We start from the raw sequence: 18,080 nt of genomic DNA on the forward strand, positions 1-18,080 counted from the left end.
CTTGAGAATTTCGAACATCTTGCACCATTTTACATTGTGGAACGCTTTTTCTAGGTCGACAAATCCTATGAAAGTGTCTCGATTTTTCTTCAGTCTTGTATCCATTATCAATCGCAGTGTCGTGACTGCCTCTCTGGTGCCTTTACCTTCCTTAAAGCCAAACTGATCGTCATCTAACAGCTCCTCAATTTTCTTTTCCATTCTTATATATACTATTCTCGTCAGTATCTTCGATGCATGAGATGTTAATCTGATTGTCCGGTAGTTCTCACATCTATCTGCCTTTGCTATCTTTGGAATTGTGAGCATAATATTTTTCCGAAAGTCTGATGGCACGTCGCCAGTCTCATAGATTCTACTCACCTAGTTGAACAGTCGTTTGGTTGCTACTTCTCCCAGTGACTTCAGAAATTCCGATGGAATATTACCTATCTCCTCAGCATTATTTGATTTCAAGTCCTCTAAAGCCCTCTTAAATTCTGCCTCTTATACTGGATCCCCTATGTCTTCCATGTCAACACTCGTCTCTTCTTCTAGCACGCCATCTGACACGTCTTCCCCCTGATACAGTCCTTCAATGTATTCTTCCCATCTATCCGCCCTCTCCTTTGCGCTCAGCAGTGGAATTCCCACTGCACTCTTTAATGTTACCACCGTTGCTTTTAACCCGGCAGTGCACGCGCCTGGAAACAGGACACGCAAACGTCAAACACGTAGCTGTTCTTTCATAGCCTTACAGATTACATCGATTTTTAATTACGATCAGACGACTCTTATTGTTATCTTTTATATGTGCAGACAAGATGGCTTCTTTTAACCAATTTTCGGACATTGTATTAATGTGAAGAATTCTCCTTGGTCTGACAGACCAGCTGAGTTTACTGTCGGGTTAATTTCCTCGAATGTTGTTTTCAATTTTCTATATGCTGAATGTCCGCGGCACGTGGTCTTGCGGTAGAGTTCTCGCTTCCCGCGCACGGGGTCCCGGGTTCGATTCCCCGGCGGGGTCAGGGATTTTCTCTGCCTCGAGATGACTGGGTGTTGTGTGTCTTTCACCATCATTTCATCCCCATCGACGCGCAGGTCGCCGAAGTGGCGTCAACTCGAAAGACCTGCACCAGGCGAACGGCCTACCCGGCGGGAGGCCCTATCCACACGACATTTCATTTCATTTCATATTTGCTTGTTCCTATGTTTATCATCCCAACATCTGTGATTGCTGTTTTTAGAGATGTCCACTCTTCTTCACTTGAACTTCCTACTCTGGTATTCACGACCGCAATGTCCACAGCCTTCGCGATCTTCAAATGCATCTCATCATTCCTCAGAGCTTTGGTATCCCATTTAATTCCCGACTGGTTCTTTCGGACGGTTCTCTTAAACTTACGCCTGCTCTTCATCATTACTAAATTGTGATCTGAGTCTATATCGGCTCCTGGATACGCTCTACAATCTAATATCTGATTTGCGGCGATCTTTTGGATGCACACACATTTGCGCAGATATCTGTGCAGACAAATCGTAACGTCTAGACCGGCCTTTCCTTGTAAGCGCCAACACACTAAATAAATGCTTTCGTGATTTCTTTTAGGTAACTTCCACTGTGTCTCAGCAGCTGAAATTTGGCATGTGGGTTTAAGTGACGCCAACTACAAGTAGCGGAAATCGAGGCAAGTGTCGACATGACAAGTCTGATTATCTCGTCTAGATTCGGCCTGACCTGGGGAGAGTATTTGAGCCAATTGGCGGTACTTGAGCCCAGAGGGTTCTTTTGTGTGTGGCCCATTATAAATAAGTCATATGTTATTGTTGTGTGTATAGGTTCATTTTATATTCATTTATATTACATTCCAGGTTAAAACATTTCCTTTCATACAACAAAGAGATGGTATCTAAAAAACTATCTGGAAGTGCATTTAAAAAACTAAGAAAAGAAAAGGAAAGAACTGCAGTTCTCCTTTCAGGAGACTTGAAAAATTGGCTAAAACCCAACAAGGAGGTGGACACACGTAACACTGCAACAGACCAAGATGAGGGTAATGCCGATTTTGAATCTGATGATTCTGAAACATATCCATATACAAATGATGACAACCAACCACAACCATCAACTTCCCATCATAGCCCCACCAGTTTCAGAAAACAACTATTAAGAGAACGAATCTTCCACACATAGCTCTTTAGATGGGGAAGGCTCAGCAGTTGGTTGTCATGATTTACCTCCACTAGAAGGAGGCTGTTCACCGGAAATAGGTGAAATAGTTTTTTATGATCCAGAAAATTATATGAAGTTGGTTTTGTAGGAGTTATCATGTTCTCTTTACAAAATGTGACACCAAAAACTCTGTTATGCTGAGCGGGCTTCATTCGGTTGTAAGTCGGTCTGCCTTCCATAACAATGAACACGCTGTTTTACCTTGGATACAAAAAAGACGGAAAATGGCCGCTTGTGTGTGGCGTGCCAACTTTCTTTGCATGTGTAATACCGAAAAAACTTGCCTTCTTATAACGATATCTTTTGCTGTTTATCCAAATAATGAAACATATGCCCTTTTATTACCTGAAAAGATGTATGTATTACATATCACATAATTTTTATGTAATTTACGTAATTATAAAGTACATTTTAATTACTGGTCGTGGACGCTGTATAGAATACAAAAAGAACCAGAAGTCCAGAGTTCAAAAAAAGTTTGAAACAGAACTGGATACTGAACTAATTAAGAGCAGTCAGCAGTGGAACTGCGACGAGCGACCACGCGAAGAAGGACGAGTCCAGCTGAGAGAGACCGAGACCGAGACAGACGGGAACGGGACCGAGGCTGGAACGAGACTGGCCAATATGTCGTTTTGGGAACGAGACCGACCCTTTCCCGTTCCCGTGAACTATAAGTAGAAAGCCGCGACGTAAGTGAACTATGAAAGACCGTTCCTTAGAATTAGTTACTCGCTCATTCCGTTCGTCTTGGTGAACCATTCCTTTGGACCCGTTAGTCCGCGAACGACCCATCTCTAACTTGTAACTTACGGCTAGTCGCACAGAGAGAGAATGAATCGTATTGGCAGCTAATATGGCTAACTGACAAAAATTGGCGGATAACATATTTATTGGAAGGGGGTGCGCAGAAAGGCTGAAAATTAGTCCGCCTTCCAACATGACATGAACTATAAACTCATGCTACACTCATCATCAACAAAGGAACAGTTCTGTTTTTGCTGCCTACTATTATTGAGCCATAATAATAATAAATATAACCCTCGAGCGGCCACGTCTGTATATAAAGTTCATCAGTCACAAAATAAATGTTTTGTACCATACCATTGTTGATTTACGACTGCTAGCCCCTCTGTCAAAAATAGGAGCCCCACTTTCAGATTCACATTTGAGAAAGTTAGAAATGCGGTAAATAAACCTATTCGCTTGCTTGTGAAGCAGCCGCCATATGGCATATTTATTTGGACATCGCATTTAAACATTTACAGATGTACATTAAAGGTATACTGCTAACTTCAACATCTAAATGAATTATTCGGTCGCTCCTTCAATACTGGTTCAGCTAACACAGTCATAAATTGTATTGCATATCTCGAAGTGGGAAGCAGTAATATAAATAAAGAGTGAGCTAGATGTTAAAAAAAAAGACCATGTGCGCAAGAAAATGGCCCTGATTTCAAGATAGCAGCACAATCCCACAGTGAGGCAGTTATCTAAGAGACAATTAATGATCAAATAAGTGGCTGGCAGTGGGTCATTAGTGTGGCCAATACTAGCACAGGGCATCACAGTGATATAATGAAAATTCATTTTATTATTGTTTTATTAAAGTGATTTAGTTAGTAGAAGGTAATTTTATTTTGTTGTGTAATGAAACTGAGGTTTAACTGTGATGATATAAATGAATCTTTAATGTAATCTTGGTAACACAAAGACAGCTGTTCGTTACGTGTGTACAGAGAACGCCACGCGCCCGGTCGAGGGATAATTTTATATCATAAGATATTAAAGCATGAATCATTGTCTGAACATCTATCAAATTTAGACAAATGGTCTGAAACTTAATAAAACAATTGACAAAGACAATCAAAAGATTTTTAATCTTTAACTAATTTAGTGGCAACCATGGGACACTAACACCGTGATGCGTTCAATCTGTCCTCTTAATTATAGGTGGGTGTAATGTTAACAATTTGAATCCCTTTGAAATTCTCTGTTTTGCGTATGGCAGAGTCTTTAATACACTGTAAATAAACATGAAGATACAAAACATTAACATTAAATAATTATTGATAAACTGGCATTTACATATGTTTACTGCACATCTTGTAAACTACTACATTTATATGTTTTACATGAGCTAATAAGGAATGTAATGCTTCGATAGTTTTTGTATTTCTTCTTAAAGAACTAATGGAACAAGACATGTAACGTTTTTAACCCGAAAAAATACCTCATGAAAAATCAGAGCCCCCCAAATCACAATTTTTCACGACCGTGCTTGCACACCTGGGAATAGCATTGCATGCATATTGGTCTCTTGCAGATGTAGCAAACATGCGAGGTCTTTCTTTTCTTGCTGGCTGGTCAGATTTTGCACGTTTTTCTATTCCTAGTACTTAATTCAGTTTCCACTGCTTCTTCTGTTGGGGCATCTGGGCCTAAAACCCGGCGGGTCATTTGATGTAACTCTTGCAGAAGTCGTGGGTTCTGACATCGCTTTTGCATATGTTTCAGCACAAAACTCTGGGCCAGCTCTTTCAGGAAGCTACCTCTGTCAACAGGAGCTTCATCTGATCCACTCTTCTGAAGAACATATGCATTCACTGTGCTGATGTCCAATAAACGGTAGAATAAACACATCGGCGAACGTCGAGTTCTTCAACTGCGGGAGTATATGGAGCACTTTTTGTCCGGTTCCTCGACACCTCCTTTAGTGGCGTTGTAGTATGATATTATTTCTGGTTTCTGAGAAGTCAGATCCTCATCGGGTCAATGATGTATGGAAGAGACAAGAAAAACCGCTTTGTTTCTCATTGGCACATGCGACAACAGAGTGGTGCCTTGCATAAAACCGTACAAAGACGAACCAACTGGCCTGTGCTTGTTTGGTTGGAAGACTTGCGGAATCTCTCTCTCATTCTTTTTTAGAGTTCCAAGAAAAGTTAATCCTCTTTCCCTTTACTCTTCTACAGCATGTATTGAGCTGAACCAATTGTCAGCAGTAGCATTACGATTACTACCATAGATTGGTTTACACAATCGCAACAGAGACTGCGTTGGTATCATCAGTTTCTTATCATTATCCGGAAAAGTATCGCCATCTGAGCCTTTTACATTGTACATATACCCATTATAAAAGTAACTGGTCCTTGCATCACACAAGGACATTATTTTTAAACCGCATTTACCAGGCTTCTTTGGCATGTAGACCTCGAATGAGCATTTATCACGGAACGAAATTAGTTGGTCATCTACAGTAGCAAATGTGCCTAAATTTAAATATTTTGGGAATTTTCCACAGTTTTTCTAAAGAGAAAAGAGGTTGCTGCCATTTTGTCAACTTTGTGACTCTCTTTTGTAGTTCTAAAGTAATAAAACCGGAAGTTCAACAACATTAGGAAACGGTTCCTCGACATGACACATTTGAAAATTTTCCGACCTGAACCATCAGTTGGAACTGTATAATTTACATTTTCGTGGTTGGATTTAAAGACGGAAGAATATATCAGAAGTCCTAAAAAAGCCAAAAGTTCATCCAAATCCAGGTTCTGAAGTTCAGCTTTGCTTTTGTCAGAGTACTTCTGCCTGACGCAACCTATTTTAGCATTTGTCCACAGTAGGATGTGGTCGAGAACTTCGTCATAAAAATAGAGATTCCATAATGAAAATGGGTGTTTTGGATATCCTCTAGTCAACGTGGAGGAATGAAATTTCATGATGATGTTATGGCGACGAGTTGTAGCAGCTCGGATCGGAGGTGTTTTGTCCCATTTGTACTGATTCTTGCCATAGAAGTAATTGCTCCTCCGTTGCTCATCACATGGATCACTACTTTCATCAGAGTAATCTTCTGTTGCAGTTTGTTCTGACAAAGTGTCTTGCTCACTCACAATGGGACAATGGGTTCAGTTTCTTCAGGATTATCGTCACAGTCACTATCGTCTGATTCCTCTAACCATCTGCTCACACTCAAAGTTTCGGTCTGAAGTGTTCACACGTTGTCTGCTACTTGCATCAGATCCTTTACCTGTAGAATTACTAGGTTCCGCCATATTTCAAAAGCTGTGAAATGGGAAATAGCGAGAATACGTAAGGAAAATAATTGCAGGAAAAATTAGACAAACAACGTAGTGATGTCAAAATGACAGCGAGCGATTTTCAAAAGGACGTCACTCATATTATAGAATCTCTGGAATAAAACCACATGAGTTGCCAGTCCACCCACAACTAAACTCGAAGCTAACGAACCGACGGCCGCAATAATGGGTAGGGAACTGGCTAAATCGCAAATAGACCGCACCACGTTAGTTAAAGGTTAATGATGAGACCAAGAAGCGGAGAAACATTTTAATCATATTTTAGACATTACACTACTTTTAGCCCAGCAAACCTTCGTTTCCGCAGTCCTCGTGGAGACGTTTCATGAGAAAACAGAGGAAATCTCTTAGAATTGGTGCAGTTAATGGGGAACTATGACCCAGCGTTGAAAGAACATTGTTTAAAACTTGTGGAGTTCGCTGGTGGATCAAAGAGAATGCCTTCTTATTTGTCAAAAGAAATACAAAGCATTTTACGTGGACATGTTAAGGAAAAAATTATTGGCCATTTTAAAGAAAACGTTACTGCAGATATAAAAAAAAAGACCAAATATTACGGAGTAATATTAGACAGCACCCCCGATCAAGGCAGACTTACTCAATCAGTCTGATAATTAGGTACATCTGTATAGAATATGACAGTGTAGAAGTTCCAAAATCCTTCTTAAGTTTTTTTATGTCAGGGAGTACTGGAGAGGATATCTCAAAATATATTCAACAGCAGCTGAAAAAAGATGTGCAGGGCAAAATTTCGAGTTATGCCGCGATTATCGTGACTTCAACTAAAGAACAAGTTTTTTCAATGCTGTGCATTATCTCTGCATGATGCAAAAAGGAAAGCGTGGCATTTAAATGCCAGATTGCACAGAGCTTCAGGAAAACCATCGTATCTCACGAAAAAATTGTAGTATTTATATAAAACAAAAACTGTTTCACCCAGGGAAGACCAGGCATATCAAATATTCTAAAATCTAAAAATCGAATTTTTGTAGCCCACTTGCCTTCCATCTCCCCTTAAATAGCGAAGAACGAGACTAGCTGAAGGCCTTAATTGAATTCTACATGGAAGACATGGAATGTGGAGTTGAAGCTGTCCTTGCTGAATTACATTTATGGAGAGAAAAATCTGTGAAAGAAGATTCGAGACCTTCATCTACCATGAAAGAACTGGAGTTACGCAACGAAGACATATATCCGAATGCCCATAAGCTTCTGAAGATATTGGCCATACTTTTTGTAACTGAAACCTCAGCATAGAGGGCACTCTCCACTTAAAAGGGACTCAAGACATACCAGCTAAATTCAACAGGACAGGCAAGTTTTGAAGTTTATTGTCTCACATTCAGTCATATAGGATCTAAGAGTTATTATATTATCAATTATTAATATTTTCAAGCTCTAAAAATAAATAATATGTGCTGCCGTATTAGTGCAATCAAGCTGATAACTGTGTTTTATCCTTTCAGAGAAGACTAAATGGATTAGCCTTCTTGTTCACTCTAAGAGAAAGAAGGAACTGGATATATCATTATAGGGAAAATGCTTATTATTTTCCTTTTATCTTTGTTGTAGTTTTAATTATTTTAAGCCATGATCGTTTATTTATTTATTCGGCTGTAGGAACATATACTTGGTACGGATGTCATCAGTACTTCATTTAATGCTTCTTATATTTAGTTCTAAGTCACTTCTAGGATAAACATTTTCCAGAAACACTAACTCTCAGGCTAACTAATAATTTGTCCCTTTATTCAGATGCGTGACATGTTTTGTAAAATTCTTTCTTTTCACATCAACTATGCAGAGAAAGAAAGAATTTTAAGTGGACTGTCGCTTAAAATACAGTTTATAGACGCTAAATACTTACTTACGTCAACATACGCGTCGCAATTTTTCTACTACAGTGCTTTCATTACCACTCATTTGTATCAGAATTTTCAGCAGATACAACCTGAGTTCCATTTCTAAGTGCTAAAACAATAAAAAATTTTATCTGCTTACATTTTGAGAATCTGATCCTGAAGAAAATAAATATCTACGCCCCTGAAAGAAAACAACTTCTGTACAATTCCAAAACAGCCGACGCTAAAGATGACACATGAGATTGCACCAACTCCACAAACATTTACCACAGAATCTAAACATAGCTTTTGGATTGACTTCCCGAACTTTTCATTGACAATGACGCAGCATTGTCATAGTAGCGAGCCCTGCACATCCTTTTTCAGCTGCTGCTGTCGCATGTGCGAATGTCTAACAAAGCAGTTCTTCTTCTCTCCTCCATGCATCATGGCCCCGCTGAGTATTTGATTTCTCAGAAACCAGAAGTAATATCATACTACAACGCCACTAAAGGAAGTGTTGAGGAACTGGACAAAAAGTGCTCCATATACTCCTGCAGTTGAAGAACTCGACGTTCGCCGATGTGTTTATTCTACCGTTTATTGGACATCAGCACAGTAAATGCATATGTTCTTCAGAAGAGTGGATCAGATGAAGCTCCTGTCGATTGAGGTATCTTCCTGAAAAAGCTGGCCCAGAGTTTTGTGCTGAAACATATGCAAAAGCGAGGTCAGAACCCACGATTTCCGCAAGAATTACGTCTAATGACCCGCCGGGTTTTTATCCCCGATGCCCCAACAGAAGAAGCAGTGGAAGCTGAATTAAGTCCTAGGAATAGAAAAACTTGCAAAATCTGACCAGCCAGCAAGAAAAGAAAGACCTCGCATGTTTGCTACATCTGCAAGAGACCAATATGCATGCATGCTTTTCCCAGGTGTGCAAGCACGGTCGTGAAAAATTGTGATTTGGAAGGTTCTGATTTTTCATGAGGTATTTTTTCGGGTTAAAAACGTTACATGTTTTGTTCCGTTAGTTCTTCGAGAAGAAATACAAAATCTATCCAAGCATTACTTTTGTTATTAGCTCATGTAAAACATATAAATATATTAATTTACGAGATGTGCAGTAAACATATCTAAATGCCAGTTTATCAATAATTATTTAATGTTAATGTTTTGTATCTTCATGTTTATTTACAGTGTATTAAAGACTCTGCCATACGCAAAACAGAGAATTTCAAAGGGATTCAAATTGTTAACATTACACCCATCTATAATTAAGAGGTCAGATTGAACGCATCACGGTGTTAGTGTCCCATGGTTGCCACTAAATTAGTTAAAGGTTAAAAATCTTTTGATTGTCTTTGTCAACAGTTTTATTAAGTTTCATGCCATTTGTCTAAATTTGATAGATGTTCAGAGAATGATTCATGCTTTAATATCTTCCGATTTATTTTCCACCACGGCCAGAAGCTAGAAATAACATTATCCCTCGACCAGGCGCGTGGCGTTCTCTGTACACATGTAATGAACAACTGACTTTTATGTTACCAAGATTACATTGAAGATTTATTAATAGCATCACAGTTAACCTTAGTTTAATTACACAACAAAATAAAATTACATTGTACTAACCAAATCAGTTTAATAAAACAATAATAAAATGAATTTTCATTATATCACTGTGATGCCGTGTGCAAGTATTGGCCACACTAATGACCCACTCGAAGTATTGAACAGCACAGTCGCATGAGATCCCTGCCAGCCACTTATTTGATCAGTAATTGTCTCGTAGATAACTGCCTCACTGTGGAATTGTGCTGCTATCTTGAAATCGAGGCCTTTTTCTTGAGCAGATGGTCCTTTTTGTAACAGTTACCCCACTCTTTATTTATATTACTGCTGCCCACTTCGAGATATGTAATACAATTTATGACTGTGTTAGCTGAACCAGTAATGAAGGAGCGACTGAATTATTCATTTAGATATTGAAGTTAGCAGTATACCTTCAATGTACATCTGTAAATGTTTAAATGCGATGTCCAAATAAATATGCCATATGGTGGCTGCTTCACAAGTAAGCGAATAGGTTTATTTACTGCATTTCTAACTTTCCCAAATGTGAATTTGGAAGTGGGGCTCCTATATTTGACAGAGGGGCTAGCAGTCATAAAACAACAATGGTCTGGTACAAAACATTTATTTTGTGACTGACGAACTTTATATACAGGCGTGGCCTCTCGAGGGCTATATTAATTGATGTTATCACTCTCAGAGGCAAATAATAGTAGGCAGCAAAAACAGAACTGTTCATTTGTTGGTGGTGAGCGTAGCATGAGTTTATAGTTCACATCATGTTGGAAGGCGGACTAATTTTCAGCCTTTCTACGCCGCCCCCTCCATTAAATATTGACAGTTAGCCATATTAGCTGCCAATAGGATTCATTCTCTCTCTATGCGACTAGCTGCGAGTTACAGGTTAGAGATGGGTCGTTCGCGAACTTACGGGTACAAAGGAATGGCTCACCAAGACGAACGGAATGAGCGAGTAACCAATTCTATGGAACGGTCATTCATAGTTCACTTATGTCGCGGCTTTCTACTTATAGTTCCCGGGAACGGGAAACGGTCGGTCTCGTTCCCAAAACGACATATTGACCAGTCTCATTCCAGCCTCGGTCCCGTTCCCGTCTGTCTCGGTCTCGGTCTCTCTCAGCTGGACTCGTCCTTCTTCGCGTGGTCACTTGTCACAGTTCCACTGCAGACTGCTCTTAATTAGTTCATTATCCAGCTGTTCTGTTTCAAACCTTTTTTGAACTCTGGACTTCAGGATCTTTTCATATTCTATATAGCGTCCACGACCGGTAATTAAAATTTACTTTATAATTACGTAAATTACATAAAAATTATGTGATATGTAATACATACATCTTTTCAGGTAATAAAAGGGCATATGTTTCATTATTTGGATAAACAGCAAAAGACACCGTTATAAAAAGGCAATTTTTTTCGTTATTACACATGCAAAGAAAGTTGGCACGCCACACACGCGGCCAATTTCCGTCTTTTTTTTGTCCAAGGTAAAGCAGCTTGTTCATTGTTATGGTAGGCAGACTGACTTACAACCGAATGAATCCCCCGCTCTCCATAACAGAGTTTCTGGTGTCACATTTTGTTTGTAAAGAGAATATGATTACTCCTACAAAACCATCTTCATATATATATATGAAGTTGCTCAAATAGCCGGTGAGCCTTTTATATATATATATATATATATATATATATATATATATATATATATATATATATATATAAAAGGCTCACCGGCTATTTGAGCAACTTCTTTTGTGCGAATGCACAAATGGTGCCCGAACTCATGGCACTCGATGGCAAACCGCGAGTAAGGAGTATAATGGGCAGGGGCACTACGAATATAGTGCGGGAGAAGTTGCGAATGTGAGTCTCACGGGAGACGTGCCAGAGATAAGTCCCTGCAGTCGCACTATCCTCTGTGTCGTCGGTGGCTCGAATGGATCGTCTGTAATAAAAAAAAAAAAAAAACTGAGTTAATCGATCAACAACGAACTTAAATGGCTGTCTTACGACGTCCGCCCCTAGCCGAACGAACGAAAGAGATCAAAATGACATTTTTTTTAAACAAAAAAGATGGATAGAGCGTCAGCCATGTAAGCAGGAGATCCTGGATTCGAGTCCCGGTCGGGGCACACATTTTCAACTGTCCCCATTATATCAACGCTTGTATGCAGCTAGGGGTATTCATTTCATTGTAATTCCTACAATATTATTTCAGTGGTACAGGGCGGCGCACGAAAAATCGGAGCCGAGTAGAGATGGGTCGTTCACAAACTAACGGGTGCAAAGGAACAGTTCACCAAGATGAACGGAACGAGCGAGGAACTAATTCTAAGGAACGGTCTTTCATAGTTCACTTCGGTCGCGGCTTTCTACTTATAGTTCCCGGGAACGGGATACGGTCGGTCTCGTTCCCGAACGGCACGTCGACCGGTCTCGTTCCAGCCTCGGTCCCGTTCCTGTCCGTGCCGGTCTCGGCCTCGCTCGGCCGGACTCGTCCTTTGCCACTCGTCGCAGTTCCACTGCCGACTGCTCGTAGTCAGTTCAGTATCGAGTTGTTCGTTACGTTCGGTTCGCAAGCCCATTCTAGATCTGTTTCAAACCTTTCTTGAAATCTGGACTTCTGGTTCTTTTCGTATTCTATTCAGCGTCCATGACCGGTAACTAAAATGTATTTTATAATTACATAAATTACATAAAAATTACGTGGTATGTAATACACACATCTTTTCGGGCCAGCTTACTCACTATTTCGATAAACAGCAGAAGAAATATTTGTAAAAGGCAAGATTATCTTACATTCAAAGGACATCGGCACGGCACACACGAGTGGCCATTTTCCGTCTCTTTTTGATCCAAGGTGAAACAGCATATTCATTGTTATGGAAGGCAGACCGACTTACAACCGAATGAAGCTCGCGCTTCGTAATCGAGTGTATGGTGCCACATTTTGCAGAGCACGAAAAATCGGCCCCCAGTACTAGACTGCTCACTGTCGCTTACCAGTCGTCATCTATTGTTTCGAAGTAGTTTGCAATAGCTTATTTTTTATTTCTTCAGTGCCTAATTTATACATGTTTATCTATTCATCTCGTAGCGGTCAACAAATCGTGCGTAATTGGCTAGCGGTCTGTACTCGGGACCGGTTTTTCGTGCGCCACCTTATATTATTTCACTGCGATCAGCTACATAAAGCTACAGAGATGTTTTGCAGAATCACGAAAATTACAAGTGTGTGAGAATTCTGTTATGAATAAAAACTCTGTACTTCAGGGGGGAGGCAAGTGCCCCCTGTTGGTGCCTTCCATCTTCCGTCACCTATGCTACTAATTTTCAGTTTTTCAAAAGAACCATATAGGCCTCTCAAGCACAATGAACGGTGAACGAGTAAAAAGAACGATTCCCAAAAAAGAGAGATCAACAGTGAACTAGTTCCCAAGGATGAACGACTTTGCCGATCTCTACTGCAAAACCGCTCGTTTAGCCAACTGTAGCATTATGTGGCTGATCTCAGTGAAATTATATAAGGTGGTGCACTAAAAACCGGCCCCAAGTACAGACTGCTTGCCAATTACGCACGATTTGTTGACCGCTACGAGCAGAATGGATAAACATGTAATAGGCATTAAAGAAATGACAAATAAGTTAATGCAATCAACAACTTCGAAACAATGGATGACGATTGGTGGGCGACAATGAGCAGTCCGGTACTCGGGGTGAGTATCTCTCTCCCACAAGCCGGCCGCGGTGGCCGAGCGGTTCTAGGCGCTTCAGTCCGGAACCACGCGATTGCTACGGTCGCAGGTTCGAATCCTGCCTCGGGCATGGATGTGTGTGCTGTCCTTAGGTTGGTTAGGTTTAAGTAGTTCTAAGTCTAGGGGAATGATGAAATGGCTCTGAGCACTATGGGACTTAACATCTATGGTCATCAGTCCCCTAGAACTTAGAACTACTTAAACCTAACTAACCTAAGGACATCACACAACACCCAGCCATCACGAGGCAGAGAAAATCCCTGACCCCGCCGGGAATCGAACCCGGGAATGATGACCTCAGATGTTAAGTCCCATAGTGCTTAGAGCCATTTGAACCATTTTTTCTCTCCCACATGCTGCGCCGTTGCGATATTTTGCGACAATGCAGTTTCTTTCATTGAGCGACCGAATTATTCATTTAGCTGTCGGTGTTAGCAGCATAGCCGTGAACGTGTATCCGTAAATGTTTGAGTGCGTTTTCCAAATAAATATGTCATGTGACGACAACAAGCGTGAAATGCTTCATACGGAGGTGAGTAGGCTTATTTACCGCGTTTCTAACTTTCTCAGACGCTAATCTCAAAGCGGGACTCCTATTTTTGACAGTTTGAACACACAAGAATGAACTACAGAAGAATCTGACGGCAAGGTAACTACACTACTGGCCATTAAAATGGCTACACCACGAAGATTACGTGCTACAGTCGCAAAATTTAACCGACAGGAAGAAGATACTGTGACGTGCAAATGATCAGCTTTTCAGAGCATTCACACAAGGTTGGCGCCGGTAGCGACACCCAACAACATGCTGACATGAGGAAAGTTTCCAACCGATTTCTCATACACAAACAGCAGTTGACCGGCGTTGCCTGGTGAAACGTTGTTGTGATGCCTCCTGTAAGGAGGAGAAATGCGTATCATCACGTTTCCGACTTTGATAAAGGTCGGATTGTAGCCTATCGCGATTGCGGTTTATCGTATCGCGACATTGCTGCTCGCGTTGGTCGAGATGCAATGACTGTTGGCAGAGTATGGAATCGGTGGGTTCAGGAGAGTAATACGGAACGCCGTGCTGGATCCCAACGGCCTCGTATCACTAGCACTCGAGATGACAGGCATCTTATCCGCATGGATGCAACGGATCGTGCAGCCACGCCTTGATCCCTGGGTCAACAGATGGGGACGTTTTCAAGACAACAACCATCTGTAAGAACATGGCTGCGGTTACCCTTGACGCTGCATCACAGACAGGAGCGCCTGTGATGGTGTACGCAATGATGAATCTGGGTGCACGAATGGCAAAACGTCATTTGTTCGGATGAATCCAGGTTCTGTTTACAGCATCATGATGGTCGCATCCGTGTTTGGCGACATCACGGTGAACGCACATTGGAAGCGTGTATTCGTCATTGCCGTACTGGCGTATCACCCGGAGTGATGGTATGGGGTGCCATTGGTTACACGTCTCGGTCACCTCTTGTTCGCATTGACGGCACTTTGAACATTGGACGTTACATTTCAGATGTGTTTCGACCCGTGTCTCTACCCTTCATTTGATCCCTGCGAAACTCTACATTTCAGCAGGATAATGCACGACCGCATGTTGCAGGTCCTGTACGGGCCTTTCTGGATACAGAAAATGTTCGACTGCTGCCCTGGCGAGCACATTCTCCAGGTCTCTCACCAATTGAAAACGTCTGGTCAATGGTGGCCGAGCAACTGGTTCGTCACAATACGCAAGTCACTACTCTTGAAAACTGTGGTATCGTGTTGAAGGTGCATGGGCATCTGTACCTGTACACGCCATCCAAGCTCTGTTTGACTCAATGCCCAGGCGTATCATGGCCGTTGTTACGGCCAGAGGTGGTTGTTCTGGGTACTGATTTCTCAGGATCTATGCACCCAAATTGCGTGAAAATGTAATCACATGTCAGTTCTAGTATAAGATATTTGCCCAATGAATACCCGTTTATCATCTGCATTTCTTCTTGGTGTAGCAACTTTAATGGCCAGTAGTGTATACAGAGAATAATAAACGGAAATGTAATAGCTGTAGAAACCTCAGTAAAATTTGGTTTGGTGTCACCTGGAAAGCATCTAAATCGTAAGAAATCTCTAACACTAATGGATATTTTAAAACGCTCCCGTGTTTGAAACGATGTATGCAGTGAATATCCAACATCACAAAAACTTGTTGCAATTACGCATGAGAAAATTGGCTTCAAAGTTAGTGCTTCGTCCATGCAAAGAATTTAATAACACATTGGCTTCAGGTACATTATGTTCTCGAATAATTATTCTCCATGCTGTCCCGTCTTCTTGGATTTGTTCCTGAAAGTAAGCTTGCAAGTAAGTGTAAGAAAAACAGCAATGACTTCCATTAGAAATCAACGTTGACAGTTTCAAGAACTAGTTCACTGAATAATTCTTACCGTGCTTCGAATTCGGTCACTTTAATTACGCAGCCAATAATCATTCAGCTGTTACAGAGAAAGCACCAAGTGAAAACACTAGGAAATCGGGCATTGTGCTCTGGCTTAAAAATAAAAATGTTCTGCACGGAATAAGCCTGATTCGTGCTGAACTTCTGCAGTTCGTTAATTTATACAAGTCACGCTGACAAAATTTAAAATTTGGTTTTCTTGCGCGTGAATGTGGTCACACAATTTTGCGTGTATCCACATATCGCTGTCAGTATAACCCGAGATAATTAATGTGGACACTGGTTAAAGACTATATGGGGGAAAAGAAAAAAACATTCAAAATAACAGATAGTGAATCAACTGCGCTTGAAGCAAAGGCAACATTTCCCATTCAGAATACGCACACTGTATGCGACACGCAGAAAAACTCAGAAAGACGGCTTTGATAGGGAAGTGAAGCTGGATGTAAGCATTGAGCTTATCATCCTAAATTTACAATCAGATGATTTGGGCGTGGACTTAGATAGCAGTGACAATCGTATTGTGATGCAGACTTTGGAACACAGTAAAGTATTTCCTGGTTTTAAAGACTGATGGTTTCAAAATTGTGTTTGTCAACATATCAGTTGCATACATAATAAATGAAAACTTCCTAGCCTTTATTAATTAGGAATTTGTATCCTATGAAGTGTGCAGACTATAATGTTCAACATAATGCACAAGGAGAATTAAGCTTTTCCTAGTCTGCTGTATGCTCTAATTACCCGCGAGAATGCGGTCGGATAAATTCGTCAGAAACTCCGCTATTTCGACAAGTAAACCTCTGCCATTTTCAGGGCACGAATTGGAAAATGCCTTAAAGGACAGGGAGAGTTACCCGTCAAGATATCAGTAGTTTCAAGCGTTATCTGTCAGCATTCTCACGAGTTATTCAGAGAAGATGGTTAAATTTCTTCCTTGTTCAATTGATCATAAACGGAGCCTATCACTCTATTATATAACGAGTTAGTTTACACTCACAATGACCATTGACAGCGAAAAATATAACATACCGAAAATTTTTACGATAGTCTTTTTGCACTAGTCTTTGCTATCAGGTATTATTTTTCAAAGCTAACTCCGTCTTCAGGCCACAAATGGTCCAGCGGGACCGTCCGACCGCCGTGTCATCCTCAATGAGGATGCAGATAGGAGGGGTGTGTGGTCAGCACACCGCTCTCCCGGTCGTTATGATGGTTTTCTTTGACCGGAGCTGCTACTATTCGGTCGAGTAGCTCCTCAAATGGCATCAAGAGGCTGAGTGCACCCTGAAAAATGGCAACAGTACATGGCAGCAGGGATGGTTACCCACCCAAGTGCCAGACACGCCCCACAGCGCTTATCCCTCGGGCATGGGTGTGTGTGTTTGTCCTTAGGACAATTTAGGTTAAGTAGTGTGTAAGCTTAGGGACTGATGACCTTAGCAATTAAGTCCCATAAGATTTCACACACATTTGAACACAAAGATGGGCAACGTGAATTTCTTACTGACTTGTTTATTTCACACGGAAGTTGCATAAATGGTTAAACCCTTCACATAAATCCCCGAGTTATCTCGTTTTTATTATTTTGACAGAAACTTAAAATCCGGTGTACACTTAGGCAACTTAAGAACAGACCGTTGTAAAAATAAAACCTCGCTTATATCCGTTTTAGCACAGGTAGTTCTAAGTGTTCAGACTAGAGAACGTCCAGTCCTATATTTTTAGCCAGGATCTCATATTTTGATTGAGGTGGTTGACACTAGATATCAACTGTAGTGTGCGCAGCTTTGGATATTCGATAACAAAACGGGTGCCTTGAGCCTCTGTCCTGTGTTGTTGTTTGGGCAGTGCTTTTGAAAAAGGATGGCTGTAGTGATCCTGAGATTGGCATTGAATTTACCGGCAGAGTAAGTGAAGAAGAATGTGATGTTACTTCATTAGAGGATGAAAGTGGCAACATTTCGTCAGTGGTACTAGATAAATATAGCCGCGCGAGATTAGCCAAGCAGTGCAGTCATGGGCTGTGCGGCTGGTCCCGGCGGAGGTTCAAGTCCTCCCTCGGGCATGGGTGTGTGTGTTTGTTCTTGGGATAATTTAGGTTAAGTAGTGTGTAAGCTTAGGGACTGATGA

This window comes from Schistocerca serialis, chromosome 5 (genome assembly GCF_023864345.2).
Source record: "Schistocerca serialis cubense isolate TAMUIC-IGC-003099 chromosome 5, iqSchSeri2.2, whole genome shotgun sequence".
NCBI lineage: Eukaryota > Metazoa > Arthropoda > Insecta > Orthoptera > Acrididae > Schistocerca > Schistocerca serialis.